The sequence below is a fragment of the Squalius cephalus genome, assembly GCF_949319135.1.
Source record: "Squalius cephalus genome assembly, chromosome: 13".
Lineage (NCBI taxonomy): Eukaryota > Metazoa > Chordata > Actinopteri > Cypriniformes > Leuciscidae > Squalius > Squalius cephalus.
The window spans coordinates 17,986,103-18,003,789 of record NC_137134.1 but is presented as its reverse complement, the minus strand read 5'-3'; the positions used below and the strand labels follow the sequence as shown (position 1 = coordinate 18,003,789).

At 38.7% G+C, this 17,687-nt stretch overlaps 1 protein-coding gene across 1 annotated transcript in view; it reads right to left on the bottom strand.

Moving 5' to 3' along the window:
* ssbp4 (single stranded DNA binding protein 4) overlaps positions 1-17,687 on the bottom strand; it is a 62,945-nt gene that overhangs the window by 15,052 nt on the left and 30,206 nt on the right. The gene's annotated exons all lie outside the window — the stretch shown is intronic.

Sequence of the window (17,687 nt, the reverse complement as noted above, 5' to 3'; positions counted from 1 at the left end):
TGTGTGGACTTCCATATTCTCATAGAATTTGAACGAATATTAAACCTTGGTGTTGATGATTCAAATTGTGTTTCTCGCACAAAACTATGGTATAGCTTCAGAATACTTTTATGATAGTTGTATGAAGCCTTTTAGAGCTTGAAAGCCTTGATGTGCTTTCATTATATGACAAATAACTGTTCTGTGGAATAAAGTCTGGTACAAAATAAGGTTGAGTAATTGTCAGAATTTTCATTTTTAGATGAACTTTCCCTTTAAGACATTGACAAATCAAAACTACCACAAAACCCTCACAGATTTACATAGAATTTATATACAAGCACGCACTTTCTCAAAAACAAGGGAAAAAAAAGGGTCCGGAGGCTGGTGCTGGGCAGATAACAGGTGAGGTACGGCCAGGCGCCGTGTTTGCTTGCAGTGGAGGGACTGGCGAGTGTGTTTGGTTAAGGAGAGGGAGGGGGTGAGTGACAGATCGGGCTGGAGAGATTTTGTTTACACAGTGGCTGGTGTAGGTTTAACCAGCACAATGACACACGACTCTATTGCCACAGCATATGAATGAGTGAAAATGCAAAAGGAGGGTGGATAAATACTTTCATTAACACACCGAGATGAACTAAAGGAAAATCACTGGCCAGAATGACCAGTGGCCCATCAGCGGTAACAGGAGTGGTTGGTAGCTCACACGCACACAGCGCAACTCCACTGCACTCAGGTAGAGCGGCAGAGGGCCCAATCGGCTTGTTGCCATGACAACTCAGACCTTGGCTCTCCCGCTCTCTGGTGCCCATTAAAACCCTCAGGCCGTCAATCACTCGCCCGGCCAGGGAGCGAAAGAGAGGGAGCGCGAGAGAAACCGAGAGAAGAGAATGAAGATAGAGTTTAAAGGAGCCTGTGGCTTTTGATTGGCCTGGCTGCTACTGCTATCTCTCTCCCTCTCGACCACATAAACAGACACATTCCAGTTCCTGTTAACACTTCTCATGCCGTGCTTTGCATGTTTGCTCAGCCCTCATCCCTTACAGCAAGAACATTATACAAGAACTGATTTTCCAAATGTTTTACCCCTTAAGGTGCGGTCACATTTAGCATTGTTGGAGAATTTTCACTGGCAAAATCCTGTGATTTCAACAGGAATCCATGCAAGTGGGAATTTCGCATGAGGGCGAAAGATTTTCCCACGCAACTTTAGCAACGGGTTCCAATTAGTCACAAAAGTTTGCCGTGCTGAAAACGGCTTGGTTTGAAAGTGACAATGCAGCTTTTTGGCCAATAAATTATGCTGAAATTTAGCTAATGTAATTGAACCTGACATGATTTCAATTTTAACAAAAGAAAAAAGCTATTTCAGCCAATCATTTTAACAAAACTCTGATTTTTGTCATCAGATCACTGCTTTGCTTTGAAATTCAAAGTTTCATAAAATGATATAATATATATATATATATATAAATGTGTGTGTTGTTTGAATTCATTTTTAATGATAATTTTCCACTGCCAACAACAATTACATGCTTATGGGCATATTTTGTGTCATGCTATTGTGCAGATTTCAGTATTTTGGGAACAGTATTACAGCAGAAATAAAGCTCATCATAGACTCAGCAATAAATGTACCTAATTAATTATTAATAAACCATGGTGACCTATACGTTCACCTAGCATCCACACATACATACACAAGTCCAAACCCTCTGAAGTAATTAGCCACTGCTGTTTTAATTATCAGTATCAATCGTAGGGCTCGGCTGGGCAGCAGACAGCGGAGGAAAGGCTTAATCTGGGCATCGATCTGGAGCAGGGATCCAGGATGAGGAATGGATCCTACCTTATCTGTGCTCAGGCGAGCAGGGTAACCCAGATCAACGACCGACAAACACATGCACACATACTCTAGTAACAAGAAGTCATTGGCTATTCAGCATTCGCTGAATGAGCAATACAGTGGCTCAGAAATGGACGTGTAAGCATGGAAGTCGTCTTCATGTATTAACACCAAGTCAAGTCACCTTCAATTATATAGTGCTTTTAACAATACGGACTGTCTCAAAGCAGCTTTACAGTGATCATAGGAAATTCAAGTAACAGAGATTGTTTTGGCTTTACAGCAGCATAATAAAGTTATTGTCCATCTAAAGTTAGTTTTGATTGATTCACTTCCGTCGCAAAGATCAAAAGTTATTAACTTAGGGGCCGCTCACACGACACCATTCTAACAGAAAACCCTTAACGCGCTCCGGCCCGCTCTTTCGCACAACAAAAGTGCCTGGTGGCTCGAGAACGCAAACCTTGAAGAAGAAGAAAAAAAAAAATATATATATATATATAAATTTTATAAAATGAGAACCCCCTCTCTCGAGTTTCACATGCTCCCTCTGCATGTGTAATTGCACGTCAATGCGGACAACGACGCAGAAGTATAAATGAAAACCGACGCGTAGCCTACAGCGTAGATATAGCGAAGTATATATCAGCCTTAAGGCCGGCTGCAGAGAAAACGACATGAACTCACACGACATGTTAATTTATTTGATCAAAAATTATTTAATTTTTAATAATTCCAGGGTTCGTACACATTTTTACCAATAAATTTCCATGACTTTTGAGGCAATATTCATGAACTAATGTTGCATGAAAGTCTATGTATACATAAAAAAAAAAATCTACAATAGAAAAAAAATACATGCTCCAATTTATCATAGCATATCTTAACTAGAATTAATGACTATTAATGCCATTTGTTAGCTTGGTATTTCTTTTAATAATAAGTCCAAGCTGCGACTGTGTGCTGATGTTACTCCACGCAGAGAACAATGTCAGGTGACTGAATATTGTTATTTGTTTAACCAATGTTATCAATTAAACCAAGGCCCCCAAGGGGGAATTCTTTTTTGTATTATTATTATTATTATTATTATTATTATTTAAAGGGGCAGTAGGTGATCTGGAAAATGCTAACGTTAGCCTGCTAGCATACGATCACACCATTCCTGTAAATCGCTGTCCATAGCCACGCCTCCTCCAAAACACATGAAGGCACACACACACACACCTGCTCTCAGCAAAGCGTCACAAGAGACGGCGTTAAACTATCTCATGTCTCAAAGCACATAACATTACAATAAAAATGAACATAGCTCATTGAGCTCGTTGTTTTGGAGGAACTGTAAATGGTGGCTGCTGTTTGTTTGCGGTGCTCCGTGACTGACAGCTGACAAACGCACTGATGATGTATGATGTCTGCGTGAACAGGGTGCATGAGGGTGTGTAAAAACAAACCTTGCTAGGCAGATAGGACATCGTATTATAATATCTGGACAAACATTTTATGGTCCTACACCTTCCACAGACGATATACATTTATAAAAAAATAAATTTAGACCGTTTAACATAGTGATTGCTAGCAGGATATGAGGAGACTTTCAACCAGTATAACAAAAAAAATTCTGTAGAGAATCACCTATTGCACCTTTAAGTAAAATTATCTCACCTAAATTGCTCACTCCATGTATTTGGGATATTTACAATGGGATCATTTGTGTAATAGCTTACACAGCACAAGGAACCGTAATTTGAAACTGAATTAAATTTACAAACTGTTGGTAAACTGTCAGAAATAAATAAATATTAACACTAAAATAAAGATAAGAATGAAAGTGTTTAGGTAGGTCTAACAGTAGTATTCAGGTACAGATATATGAAATACTATACAAATTGAATAAAGTAATCAAATGTGAAACAACACTGAATAGTCTTCACTGTAAATTAAAAACAGATTAATCCTTAAAATTAAAGTTACAAAAGCTATTCAGTCAAGCATTGTATGATTAACATTAATGACACAGGCTGCTGTCCCTTTAAGACCAAATACACAGATCCGCTACTGATTCTCAACTGTTTTACGCTCACTTAGGAAAATAAACTGACATTGTTTATGAGGATAATAGCCAAGAGGGGTATTTTGACATTTTTTGAGTGTATTTGGCCGTTAAAGCCTTTTGTGACGATGCAACACTATCCCAAAGTGACAATTCTGTCAGCTGTCCCAAAACATGAGCGAAATTATGGATTACTTTACTTAACTAACCTACAGCGCGAAACCTGTGGGAATGAGTAAAACTATGAGCATTACTCGCAATCAAGCGCCGAAATTCAGGCCGATTAAACATACTATTATACAGATTTGTGTGAAACAAATTTCCAGGACTTTTCCAAAACTTTTCATTATCATTATTGTGATATCCCTAGTCCAAATATAGGTTTTGTTTTAAAACATGCCCCAATTAAACATACAATATACCAGCATTCTTCCCACTTACTGCATTTCAACACACTCACTGCCGCCTCTGCTCTTTCTCCCAACATCCCACAATTCCAATAACTCAGTCAGTGAAGTTGACTCCATAAAGATTAGCCAGTGAGGACCAAAGCCATAATCAGCCATGCTGGCTGACAGATGTGCCTTTTAATCAATGGCAATCTACACTGCGTAACATAGGGAAGCCACTATGACAAGGGGTCTCTCTCTCCATTGCTCCCTCTCTTTCCCTCCCATGGCGTCAACAGCTGTTGTATCAATCAGGTGAATTAATTACCAGTAAACAAATCTGCTGAGGAAACCCCTCATGTACACCCACACCCCGCAAATACATACACACACACACACTGTATTCCCAGAACCCCCTAGCTTTCTCAATCTCAGTGGCCCACAATTATGCTTGCTCAAGGGCCTAATCATAAGCCATGTACAGAGACAAGTGTGTTAATGTGTGTGGACAGGTGGAGAGAAAGTTTTCCACCCAGAACACCTTCTGAAATGCTGAAGCAGCAGTATAACTCTGAAACATGAAAAAAAAAGACAGACAAATAGAAACAACAACTACACTGTTAAAAAATGATATGATCAATAAGTTATGAGAACATGTTTTTATATTGCTTTAACTCAAAATAAGTTAATAAGTTAACTTTTTTTATAAGTTGAACAAGATTCAACTAAATTTTTTAAGTCAGTATAATGTCATTTAAGTTGAAATTACTTAAACATCACAGTTGATTGTAAAAAAAGGTTTCTGCCTTCAATTAAGTGTATGTGTAGCCACACTCCACCTGGTATTTACATTAGTTGGTACACTGTCACACAAATGTTCCTACAGTACTGAACAACACGGAGCAAAATGCTAATGTGGCTTTTTTAAATTTTACTTAAAAGTTTGAAAATTGTAATTAAGGTATTTGCTTGGAATCTTGCGTTTATCATTCTTGTGCCGCTACAGAGAATGATGGGAAATGTATTTTTGCAGCACAAGCATAAGAATAAAAAACTAAATGCTATATTGTACATTACTTAAACTTTGTAGAAAATTAAATTGAGCCTTCACAAACGAACCTTAATGATGAGTAATACTGACTACCTTTCAAAAATAGAATTATTGATCTACCCTAAACTCAGAAAGTCAGGTCTCAAAGAAAATCCCACTGCTAATTCCAAAACTGCGGTGCTATTCATCTTAAATGTGATGACTCCGACATGATCGGTTAGCAATGTTTAGCAAAAATGCTTATCAAGCTTGAAACAATCACATCCAATCCAATCAACAGATCACACCAACATCATGCCACTTCAGCATACCTATGACCAAAAATAAATAAATAAATAAAAATATAATAAATAAATAAATAAATAAATAAATAAATAAATAAATAAATAAATAAATAAATAAATAAATAAATAAATAAATAAATAAATAAATAAATAAATAAATAAATAAATAAATATATATATATATATATAATAAATTAATAAATAAAATAAATAAATAAATATATATTGTATATTGCAAAAAACTGTATATTGCAAAAAATATATATATATTTTTTAATTAAATGAGTTTTAAAACCTACTTTCTATAGGTAACATCTTCAACATGTCGGTTATTTTTATGTCAACTTGAAACCAATGTAGAGTAATAAACATCCAGAGCAATGTTTCCCCTAGGATTTTTTTCAGGTGGGGGGGTGGTAGATCCCCCGCAACTAGTGTCGCGGTAATGTGTACAACAGTAATATATTTCTGTCAAGTTAAACCAAACTTTTTTGACGGGTTGCCGTGGAGACCTTTGAGTTTCTGTGTTTAAGACATGACGATAGTTTTTCTCAAATGAAGCGGTTAAATGCTCACGAAGTGACTTTAAGAGCGGATCAAGAGTCTGGAGAGGAAGTTCATGCATTCGTGTCCTCATAGGCATAAAAACAGCTTGGCGTGTGCTTCAGCTTGTGTGTGTGTGTGTGGTAAATGAAACTGCACGTCATCTACACCATTCATTCACACAGAACATGTAGGATTTGTATTTAAATAGTATTTTTGCGGTTTAATATTCACACACTAGTCTATCGCATTTGATTTCAAGTGTACTGAACTGCTATATCGCGAAAACCATAGCTTCTAAAGTTACTACATGGAGCTCTTGCGTCCTTTTTTTTTGGGAAATATAATTTTTTTCATTCTTTCAGGGGGGGCGGGGGGTAGTTTTGAGGGGGCGGGCCACCCCCCCCAAAACAATGTTAGGGGAAACATTGCAGAGATAAGAAAGGGAGGAGAATGGCTCGTTCTAAGTGCAGACACGTTTGTAAACATCTAAGCGATAGACTGGTAAAGGTAAGAGGGGGCGTAGGGTTGGATTTGACGTAGAAATGTTTTAATGTCAGTGTTACCATTCTATAGCTAATGTGAAACACGCCAGGCAGTCATATTACAATCCATACATTGCAAGAGTGGTTGGCGGGAAGGGCGTTCCCATTGGGACTATTGATGCCTGCAGAAAAGGGGAGTTTCCCATCTCTCCCTCTCTTTCTTTCTCTCTCTGCTTTCATTTATCTTAAGTACGCCCTCTAAGCAGGCAGAAATCATTCCTCTTTGGAAAAGAGTCTCTGGAGTTCCTGCTACGGGGTTAAGGAGCTTAGCGTACTATAGTTAACATTCACAGAGTCTGAACGCTGGGAAAGTGTAGGAAACCTAGCAGGCTGTAGGTATCACAGAAGAGCTGGAAGCACAAGGAAAAAGAGAGGGCCTTGTTCCTGCCAAACAGGGGCTTGGAGAAGGGAAAACACAAACGGCATTCCTTAGACAATGAAGGGTCTGTAGCGCTGGACCTTTATGCTTGAGGCGCCAACAAAAAAAAAGAAACACAATGAAAGAGAAAAACTATGGGCAGGTTGAATTCCTAGATGAAAAATGATAAGAAGAAACTGAGAAGAATTAAGTTGTGGTGGCAGAAATAACCTAGTTAACAAGAACAACAACATAACACATCAAGAGTTAAAACAAGTTTCCCTGTTCTTCAAACTTCAGCCTGGTTAAAGTGGCTTTGGGTTCCCTCAGATGTCCAAATCCACAATCCCTTTATGTAGATTGTGAGTGAAACCACTGAAACTGAGTCAGCCAACTCGTAACTGGCTGTAGCAAACAGTGGTCAGCCCACCCAGTGGTCAAATCCATCTTCCATCTACAACAACTCAAGTTCTCTTCTCCACAGAAAGTTATAAAACTGTCAATCGATGTGGTAGCATTAGTGGCAACCGATCTTCAAAAGCATACAAAAAAACCTGTCCTCTAAATTAATCAAAAGCACCTGAAGTCTCACAATCACGTTTGCTGAAAAAAGGCATCCAGGAGCTCAAAGGAGCACATAGCTTTTCTCCAAAGAGCAGTGTATAACCGCATGCATGTCATGCTAACCTGTGCTAGCATTCCCATCAATAAATAAACAGCCTGACAGAAATATCTCTCCCCAGTCTCATGCCCCAGCACATGCTAGGCTAGTCTCCATCTTTTTCCTTGGAGAACAAAACAATTTTATGAAAAAAGGTCTTGCAGCTCAGGAAAACAAAACAAAATCCCTCAATTTGAGTGGAAGGTACTTTTAGCACATAGTCAATGCATTACTTTCGAGAAGATTCTCATGGTATGTGATACACAGATAACATGCATTCAATTATTTTATTATCTTGTCTAACATTATACACTAATGTGCATCTAAAGCTTGATCATCCCCATATATGTAGATAATTTCCACCTGGAAAGCACTTTTGTATCCACTCTACAGGCTCACGGCCGGCAACCAGGCTCCAGCTGCCCATAATGCACTGCAAATCACGCCACGTTTATCGAAAGCGTACACAAAAGCCATGACACTGCACCGAGTCAACGGTTCTACTTGATTGTGATCGTTTCTGTCAGAGGAACTACAATACTAGTCTAAGATCAGCCAAATTAACAATCCATTCAATTGGAGCTCAGCTTAATTGCATTAACCATGTAAGAAGATAGCAACTTGTATTGTAATGTGATTAGGGTGACACTTTAAAGCAAATATTTGGTGTCAAAGTTATGGATGCTCCGATCAGGATTTTTGCAGCCAATACCGACTACCAATTTCTTGTCATCATGATCGGCCAATACCGATCCCGACCATTCAATTTATATAAATGATATGCAAGTTGACTGGGGTGTTAACCCCTCACACCCTGAAGGCATTTTTAAAGATTTCATGTGATTTCAAGTGGCATATTTAAAGGTAATGGCTTATAACTCAGCCATTATAATAAAAAATAATAATATTATAAAATAATAAAAAATAATAAAAAAAAAAATTAGGCTAACATTGAGTACATGGTCTAATTTCATAGTAAACCTTTAAAGTTTTTAAGAAAATAGATTTTGATCATGTTTGGAGGTTCTTATGTTACAATACTGCTCAGAAAACCCCAGAAAAAGTGATGGAATATAAGATTTATTTTGTTATTATTCATGCTTGGCATGATGATTATTATAAAGTATATACGACAGGTCATAAATTCACATTCACAGTTCACAATCATGTCAACTGCATCTGGGCAAATGTTTGTGTTGATATCTCAAAGCAATCAAAATCTATGGCATTTGAAACCATGGTAGCCTTTTTATCAAAAGTCCAAAAACCTCTCCAAATAAGTGAGTGTTTTACTGAACATAAGAACTACTTACATGTGTAAATGTCACAACGGATACAAATATTTATAATTACATTGAATAAGTAACAAGTAATAACTAAGATCCTGGTTGATGTGTGATGATCTTCAAGCGCTGTTTCAGCTGTGCGCTCCTATTCTATGGCTCACAGTAAATCAAGACCTGTCAATCTGAGTGATCGATCCAATCCAAGAGTGCTCCAGCTGTAAAACAGTGTTCAATTTGTCTCTACACACCGTCCCTATCCGCCATACCCGAGATCCCGTTTCCATTGGTTGAACTTTTAAATGACGTTGTAAAACAATCAGATCCCGGAAGTCCTACAGCTTTAGCCAAGCAGCATGTCATGTCAGTCCGTGAGGATCTTCTCAAGATCTACGCATCATGTTATGTTGTGTGTGGACTTGTCTGAATGTTATTATCGGCCGAGACCGATCTGCTGCCGATCGATCGGAGCATCCCTAGTCAAAGTGTTTGGCACTGGAAGGTGAAAAATGATGTGGGTTTGATCCTGATCTCAAACAGTAAAGGGGCACCTGGACCCTGGGGACACCATAAGGACACGTGTCCAGCAAACTTCCAGCACACAGTGTCTGTCTCTCGCTCTAATCTCAGTCTTGATATAGTGTTCTGTCTCTCACACATTCTCTGTGTTTATGCTAATTCTACATGTGAACACGAGCAAACCGCAAAGCCCCAGGGGGTAAAAATGGGGTTGTCTGATTCCACACCCTCCCTTTCTCTTCTCTCTCTTTCTGTCTCTCTCTCGCCAACCCCCCCACAATAGAGTCTGGGTGTCAGGCAGCTCACAGAAGCCGTTGTCATGGTGACAGGTCCTGTCTGTGTTCCGTCCCTCAGGCATCTCAGATCCAGAGAACGCTGTATTTTTGAGAGGTAGAATGAGAGTCAAAGAGTGATGGAGAGAGAAGACACCAATATACATAGACATTGGCAAAATGAGTCTACACATTTAGAAAATTTTGTAAGGAAAGATGGAGGACGTAAAGACCAGGACACAAGGATAAGGGGAGAAAATAACCATTGCCTTTTCTTTCACCCGCCATTGTTCATCTGATGAGACACAGAGAGGTCAGGGGTGGCATGGACTGGCCTATCAACAGAACGCCTTCCCAGAGCCAGCAAATAGAGTAGGCATCTCACACCCTATTCCTGGCACCCTACGCCCTCCACCTGACCTTTCAGACACCCTCCACCGGTCCACTCCAACCCATCTGACCCAGCATCCTGCCCTATTTCAATGAGAGACTGCACGCAGATCCCCTCTGCATTCGCTCCGTATCATGTAACACGCCTAAAACATGGTGCACCTGGTGCTGGCTAAAATAAGGTCTCTTGTAGGGGCCTTGTCAAGAAGGCCATGGGCCTCTAAAAAGATGTCAACAAGTTAGAAGACATGAAGTGAAAGCAAGTAATGTCAATTCAAGATGTAAGACAAAGCAAATACTTGATATTGCACTATGTACTGGTGTTTTTTTGAAAATTGGCTTCAAAATGCTTTGCTCGAAGCTTGCAGACTTTTTTCTCCACGCTGCACGTTCTTGAAAAGTGAGATGCTACCACTGGTCAAGCCATCTGGATTCTTGTCCATTGCTCCAGATGACCACAAACCCTCCACATTCAAATGACTAAAGAGTTGGCACTGCTCTGCAAGTGACATTTAGGAATGCTAACAGTAGTAAACCTGTCATTTAAAAATAAAAAATGGCACACAAACGATTCATCCAGAGGTGCAGTTGCATAAAGTCTTGTTTCTTACTTATTACAGCTCTTGACTTCCCCCTTTAGGGCCATCCAGCATGTTAATTGCAAGGCAAACAATCCGAGAGCCCACATTAACCTCCAGAAGTCTCCCATGAGTGGAGGTTAGTTAAGCCCTTTTCAAAAACCTTAACGCCACTGGACAAGTACCAGTTTGAAGCTAATCCCACTGGAGGAGGGACCCCTTCCCTCTAAATTTGCACAGCAGGGGAGAGCTGATGAAAGTACCAACGATATGAGCCACATCAAAGGAGGTGCGGAGTGAGACAAGTGCTACCACTTTGTTTGACCACTATTCTGTTAGTGACGGTTAGCAAGCTGGATAGATTTGTCAGCGGAACAATATGGCTTCACTCATTACATTGAAATGGCCCTTGTATTCAATTCCCATGGTGTGCTTTGAGTGTTTGCATGGGGTAACGCTACATAACTAGTGTTTTATGGCAGTTGAAACTTTTGAGACAAATTGGTATGGTAATATTTTAAATTGGTGTCAATATTCATTATTAAAAGGGTCAGATTAGGCCTTCGTTAGTCACATTAGAGTATAGCTAGTAAGGATGTGCAAAAGTACTTAAAAAAAAAAGACCAGTTGAAAGATTGCCGCAACAAATTGCATTGAATAATTAGGTTTTGAGCTGACCTGACCTGAACAGATGCATTTCTTAGGGATTTGTTTACATAAGACACGTTCTTGTGTTCGAAAACAGCTGGACAGATTACAAAAAAAATGGAAAAGCAAGGTCAAGATGCAAGGTCAAGATTTTAAAAAGTTAAAGATTTCACACTGTATCTTGAAACCAAACACTCAAAAACTGTGTTAAGCATGACAAAATGGTCAAAAACATCCGTCTCTATGAATGCTTGTAGAGCCACTAAACAAAAAAATGTAAGTAAAAATTATGTAGTCAATGTCAGTAATCGATAAGCCAGTTCTTAGACAACAAGTGGTTGAGTAGTTATCTAAGAACTGGCTAATCGATTATCCTATCCCTAGCCCTAATAAAAGAATCAAAACTGGATGCTGAATTGCAGCAAAATCAGCACTCATAAATCTGATATGAGAGACATAGCTATCCCATTTCTGCAAAACTTGGGTAATTTATTGTCATATTTACCAATCTCAAGAAATTGTTGGTTTTTCACCCTTTAAAAGCGTTTAGGAACAGGTCTAGGTTGAGCCAAACATTTGACCAAAATACAATGATTCTTCTTGTTGGTACTCTGGGAATGCACAGCCACAGAGGCAATATGCCTGGACAGATGGAAACAAATTAGTAACAAAACAGTATTAGCATCCCTTGCTTGCTCACCAACAGTCTACTGTCAACCCCCACCCCTACCATCCGCATCTGGCATAGATCTGGGTTTGGTCTGACACAGGCTCCTAGACAAACTATGTTCATTTCCACACTCTTCGGACCCCTTGTCCCCCGTCCCATCCCCGTCCCCATCCCCATCCCCGTCCCTGTCCCCAGCCCCCCGTCCCCCCTCCCCCCTCCCCCGGCCACATAAGCTTGCAGGAAAGTGCAAAAAAAAAAAAAAAAAACCTTCTGTAGGTCGGCCAGATTAAACTGCCACTGTAATCCGCTTGGCTTTCACCTCCTTGTCCTCAAACGAGAGATGAAGAGAGAGAGAGAGAGAGAGAGAGAGAGAGAGAGAGAGAGAGAGCAGGGAAGAAAAGGATCGCAAGGTAAAAAAAAAAAAAACAAGGGGAAAGAGAGCATTAGGAAAACAAAGACCACAACTAAAGCAAAAAATGAAGTAAATGAACATGAAAAAAAAACAAAGAAAGCAAACATAAAAAGCTAATGGGAATATGTACTGAAGGGAATAAGGAAAAACAAGCAAATAAGAAACCTAGGAATAGTTTTTACAGGAAGGAAGGTATACTCAACATCACTACAGCCTTCAAGAGGTACATCACCTCAACTGACCAAAACTATCAACCAAGGGGCTATAAACAACTCAAACACACAGTAAAGATAACATGGGTGAGGACCGGCGTGGGTGTTTGGAAGTGTGTTTATGTGTGACTTGAGAAATACAGTGTGGAGAAACTTGCACACACAAAAAAATGTTGGAGAATCCTGCAGGAAGTGGGAGGACATCCAGTGAGAGAGGGCGGTGATATATACGACAGGAGCACTTCAAACAGCGAGAGCGGTGATGGACAACTCCTAAGACCAATAAAACCCAGCAGGGGAGGAGGGTGCGAGGGAGCAGGGCAAAGGGAAGAGGAAATAACTTTATCTTTCAGACAAAACAGGAGGGGGAAGAACAAGGGTAGTAGATTGAAGGACCACTTCCTAAAGATGTTAACAGCTTTTCTATTTCCAAAGAAAACACATCGGACACCATTGTAGCTCAGTGCTGAAAACCAGCAGCTTTAGAGGTGCAAGCTTGACCTAAAGAGAGTAATTTGGGGGTTCTAGGATCAATAGAAAAACACAACCTCCAACTGACCATTTCCATATGATGAAACACTTAAGCACACAGTCATCTAAAAAAAAAAAAAAAAAGGCCTACTGTCCATCATTGTGGAAGTTAATGGAGTCCATTGAAGTGCTTTCCTTTTCAGGTTTTCCACTAGCATTCTTTCAGGAAAAATGACTAAATGATATTGTCCTCTGTCAAGCTTATCTTTTCTACCCATTATACTCAAACTCAGACAGTTTCTGCTTCACTAGTACTGAAGTTTAGTCAAACAAAGGGTTTCAAACCTTATGATGCCAAGGACCCCCAAATATCATGATCTCCTTTGTGAAAAACCCTCTCTATATTTTCAAGTATAAAGACTCATTTGAACTGTGTGACATTATAAAGCTAACAAGACGTTTTCCACCGATCCCCTTATAAGAACCCTCGACCACAGTTTGAAAATCTCTGGTTTAGAGAACTCTAAATGGACGTCCTCAGGCACGTGCAAAGGAAGACCCCAAGTAACGTTCAAGCACCTGCCCTTTTGGTCTCTGACTACATAAGTGCCCTTTTTGCAAGACATTCTTTTGTTTTATATTTTAGTTTTTATTTTGGCAAACATCAGTTTTAGATTTGGCAAACGGTATCAATTCTCAATTAAGTGCCCTCCTTTAAGCTCAACAACAAGCAAGCGAGTCTGGCGTTGGCATAAAATAGCGTTGAGCAAAATTCAAGATATGAATTGTCCCACGAGATTTTGTCTTTAATATCATATGATATGGTTGTTAAGCAATATCACACAAACAAAAGTGCCGTTTTCCCGAATATCAGCACAATTGCATATGTGATATTCATTTAAATTTTAACACACAGTAATGCCTATTTTGATTGTTTTTGCTCCATTTCACCAATGATAATAGGCAGAACAGTTGGACCCTGCAGTGGCATTTGAACAAATCCGTGAATTATACTGGCGGTTTTAGTTTCATATATATAGAAAAGTATCATTTAAATTTTTCCAACATTTCATAAATATTCTAAATTTAAAATTTAAAATACTAATCTCATAACATTATTCATGCAACTGTAATTGTAGTGTAAATGCATCTAAAATAATAGTAGTATAACAATTAGAGATGAGAGTACATGAGAACCGATACTTCGGTATCAACATTTGAAAAATCCTGGCGGTACTTGTTTTTCTACAGTACCGTAAGTACCGATGGTACCGAACATGTATGCGCTACAGCGTGTAGGTTGAACCCAAACAAATCATAGTAAATCAGTCATTTTAAAACTTTCCAAATGGCTTTATAGACTTTAGTGCACATCGTTTAATATCATGCCAATTTATAAATTCAAGCAAACTAAAGTACTCGTGCGCTCTCTGAGAGACGGTCTTCGCTCAGTGTGCGCTCAACTAAACTGCACACCTCTCGCGAGTGTCAGATTTCACAGCTTATTACACATAAACATTCAAATACACACACACAGTTATGTCAAAATGCCCATCTTGGCGAATATTCGCATTGGTTATGTGAATGTGAACAGCATGTGTAACAGCATACTGTCTCCAATCTCCATCCATTAGGTCTTAGTGACAGCAGCCTAAAAACCTGCTACTGTCTGTTGGCTGTCTGTATTATTACTGATAATCAAACAACAAAAGAAAAGATTTAATAAGCATTAATCTATATTTACTTTTGGTTGTATTGGTACCGACTACTACATTTTTGGTATCGTGACATCCCTAATAACAACAGTAATAATAAATGGTCATTTCTGTCAGTAATGCAAAACACTGATTTTGCTTGTTTACCAATTCCAGCATAATGCCAACAAAGGACATATTTATTTAAAAATGCAAGTCATTTAAAGATGTTACACAGAATGTAACTAACTAAATTTCATTGTATTTATGATGGGGTTTTTTTTCGCTTGAGCGCCTTCCCACCAAAATGTCTGTGCACAGCCCTAGATGTCCTAATGTCTTTCATTGTCGTTGTGCGATCCCAGCTAATAGAAAATAGAGAATTGATACGAATTATTAACTGGAAAACCAGTAGAGTAGCATGCATCCATCAAGAATGATGAATGTGACCGCCTCATAATCTCGGACACTTCATGTCCGTGCTCCTTTCAGCTAGGTGTGTTAACCTTTTCCTTCTGATGAAGCCCATTACAGAGAATAATCGCATGCCAAATGAAGACAAATGATGTGACCGCACTGTGCATGGAGTAGGAAATCCCTGATCACTGAGGCCCCCATTCAACAGCATTGATTAGCTTCCCAACCAAAGTAGCCAGCCAGAGGAACTAAACGCTCCGAATCAATGCTACTTAGCAGATTATTGACCAATCGCTGCCCCTCTCTCTGACATTAAAGCAAAATTCAAATTCAAAGGAAGCGATGGACAACCAGCAACACTGTTTTCAAACATATAGCTATAACATGCTGGAAAACTGTATTACGTTAATACAGATATCATTTTAATTCAAAATACTGATTGCAGCGTACAAACAAGCTAACGAATTGAAGGCGCTAATACCACAGCTCGACAAAAACATCTAGGTACAGCGTCTGTGTGTTGGGGGTGGGCAGGAGGAGGGTGATTTAACACCCTCCAACGGTCCCAAAGCACTGTAGTATTTTGCATACACCGCACAATGTTACCATGGTGACAAGACCCGATTCTAGGCCCTGACCCACAAGGCACATCCAGCCAGCATGTGTACCCTTGTGCTGATCGAAGCCGTGTCAATTAGAATTTACATTGACTAGAGTCTATGGGAAAATTCCACAACTAGCTCTCTTTAGAAATTGTTATTTTTGTCATATTCATTCATTTTAATTTGTTTTAGCAATTTGTGTGTTTCCATGTACATCAAAACAGAATCAGAATCAAAAATGGGCTTATAAAAAATACGATAATGAAAGAAAAACAACATTTTAGACAGAAAATCTGTTTTTTTCTCAGGCTTTCACATCTGAATGTAAACAGATACATCTAGAAGACATGCACAAATTATATGCAGGGCTTGAAAAAAAAACCTTTTAGTATTTTTATCTGTTTAAGGCATTGTCAGCTTATTAAGCATAAATGGTTTAAGACTGTACACATAAATGCACGCAATGTTCAGAACGGACTCTTGAACGAAACGTTTCCAGTTTTTTCCAAGACTAGATAAATGTTTGTTTCGTTGTATACATATCTGAAATTGTATACATTTCTGCCTAAGGTATGTAATGTTGAAACTAACAAAGTACGCAACCGCCAGTGTGTATTTGTGCAGGAACCTATGATGGGGGGGGGGGGGATTAGGGTGGAGAGAAAGAGAGATTTTGGTTCAGCTGAACCTCATTAATTCAGAAATGGAAATCATTTCTGCATGGAGCACCGGAGAAACGAGAGATGGAACGAGAGAAAGCAACAGAGAAGGAAAAGTCTGAGAGAACAAACAAAAAAAAAAAAAGACAGAGCGCAGGGACATCGGGGAAAGTCGATATTTTTCTCTTTTTCTCTTATCAAGAGTGTCAACACTCACAGTTAATATCTAATATAAGAGCTTTTTTTTTTTTGCTGTATGTTTTTTTAAAATTAATATTAGGGGTGGGTGGTGTGTCCAAAATCTTCTCTCAAGGTGTGACATTGTATTTCAGTTATATACCGTCATTCCATCCAGCCCTAATAAATATTAGAATTTTTATCCATGCATATTAATTCAACGAAATATTTGTGGGGTAATAACAACAGATTAGACACATATAATCAGTGCTTTTGCAATATCACATGGGTCATTATGATATATCAGATCTGTTATGCACACCACAGCATGTTTTTAAAACTCTTATAACATCATAAACTGTGAACAGCAACAGATGTCAAAACTATTCATTTGTATCGCAACCAAGCCAAGAAATAATTATAAACCGGAGTCGTTTCAGTCAACCATAATAATGCCACAGCCAAATAATTACATTTGTGAAGTAAAAGCCACAACAGGAAACATAGTATTAATATCAGAATTACATTAATGTTTTGACGCCGAGCCTAGCACATATCGTTGGTGAAAAATCAGATTTGGCAGTCACACGCTCAAATTAATTAGTGCAATTAAACACAATTTGCAGCAGTGTCAAACCCTTTATTTTGGGTGGGCATTTACGACGCATTGGGACGTTTATTACCAACAAACATTAACTTTGCAGCATGCACTAATAACCTTTCGTGATAAATCAGCGAACAAATTAAAGAGACAAGGAGCTGAAAATGTGCTACACAAACAGGAAAAAGAATATATGCATAGGCAAAAGCTACATATCATCCAAACTAGTTTATGAATGAAATATGTAAACAACTAAAGCTGTACAGGTGAAAAACGTTCAATATGTGGAATGAATTTATATATTCTAAAATATGTTAATCGGAGCTGAGAGTACTATATTCTTATTGATAGTTGAAAACATTACCAGATAAAT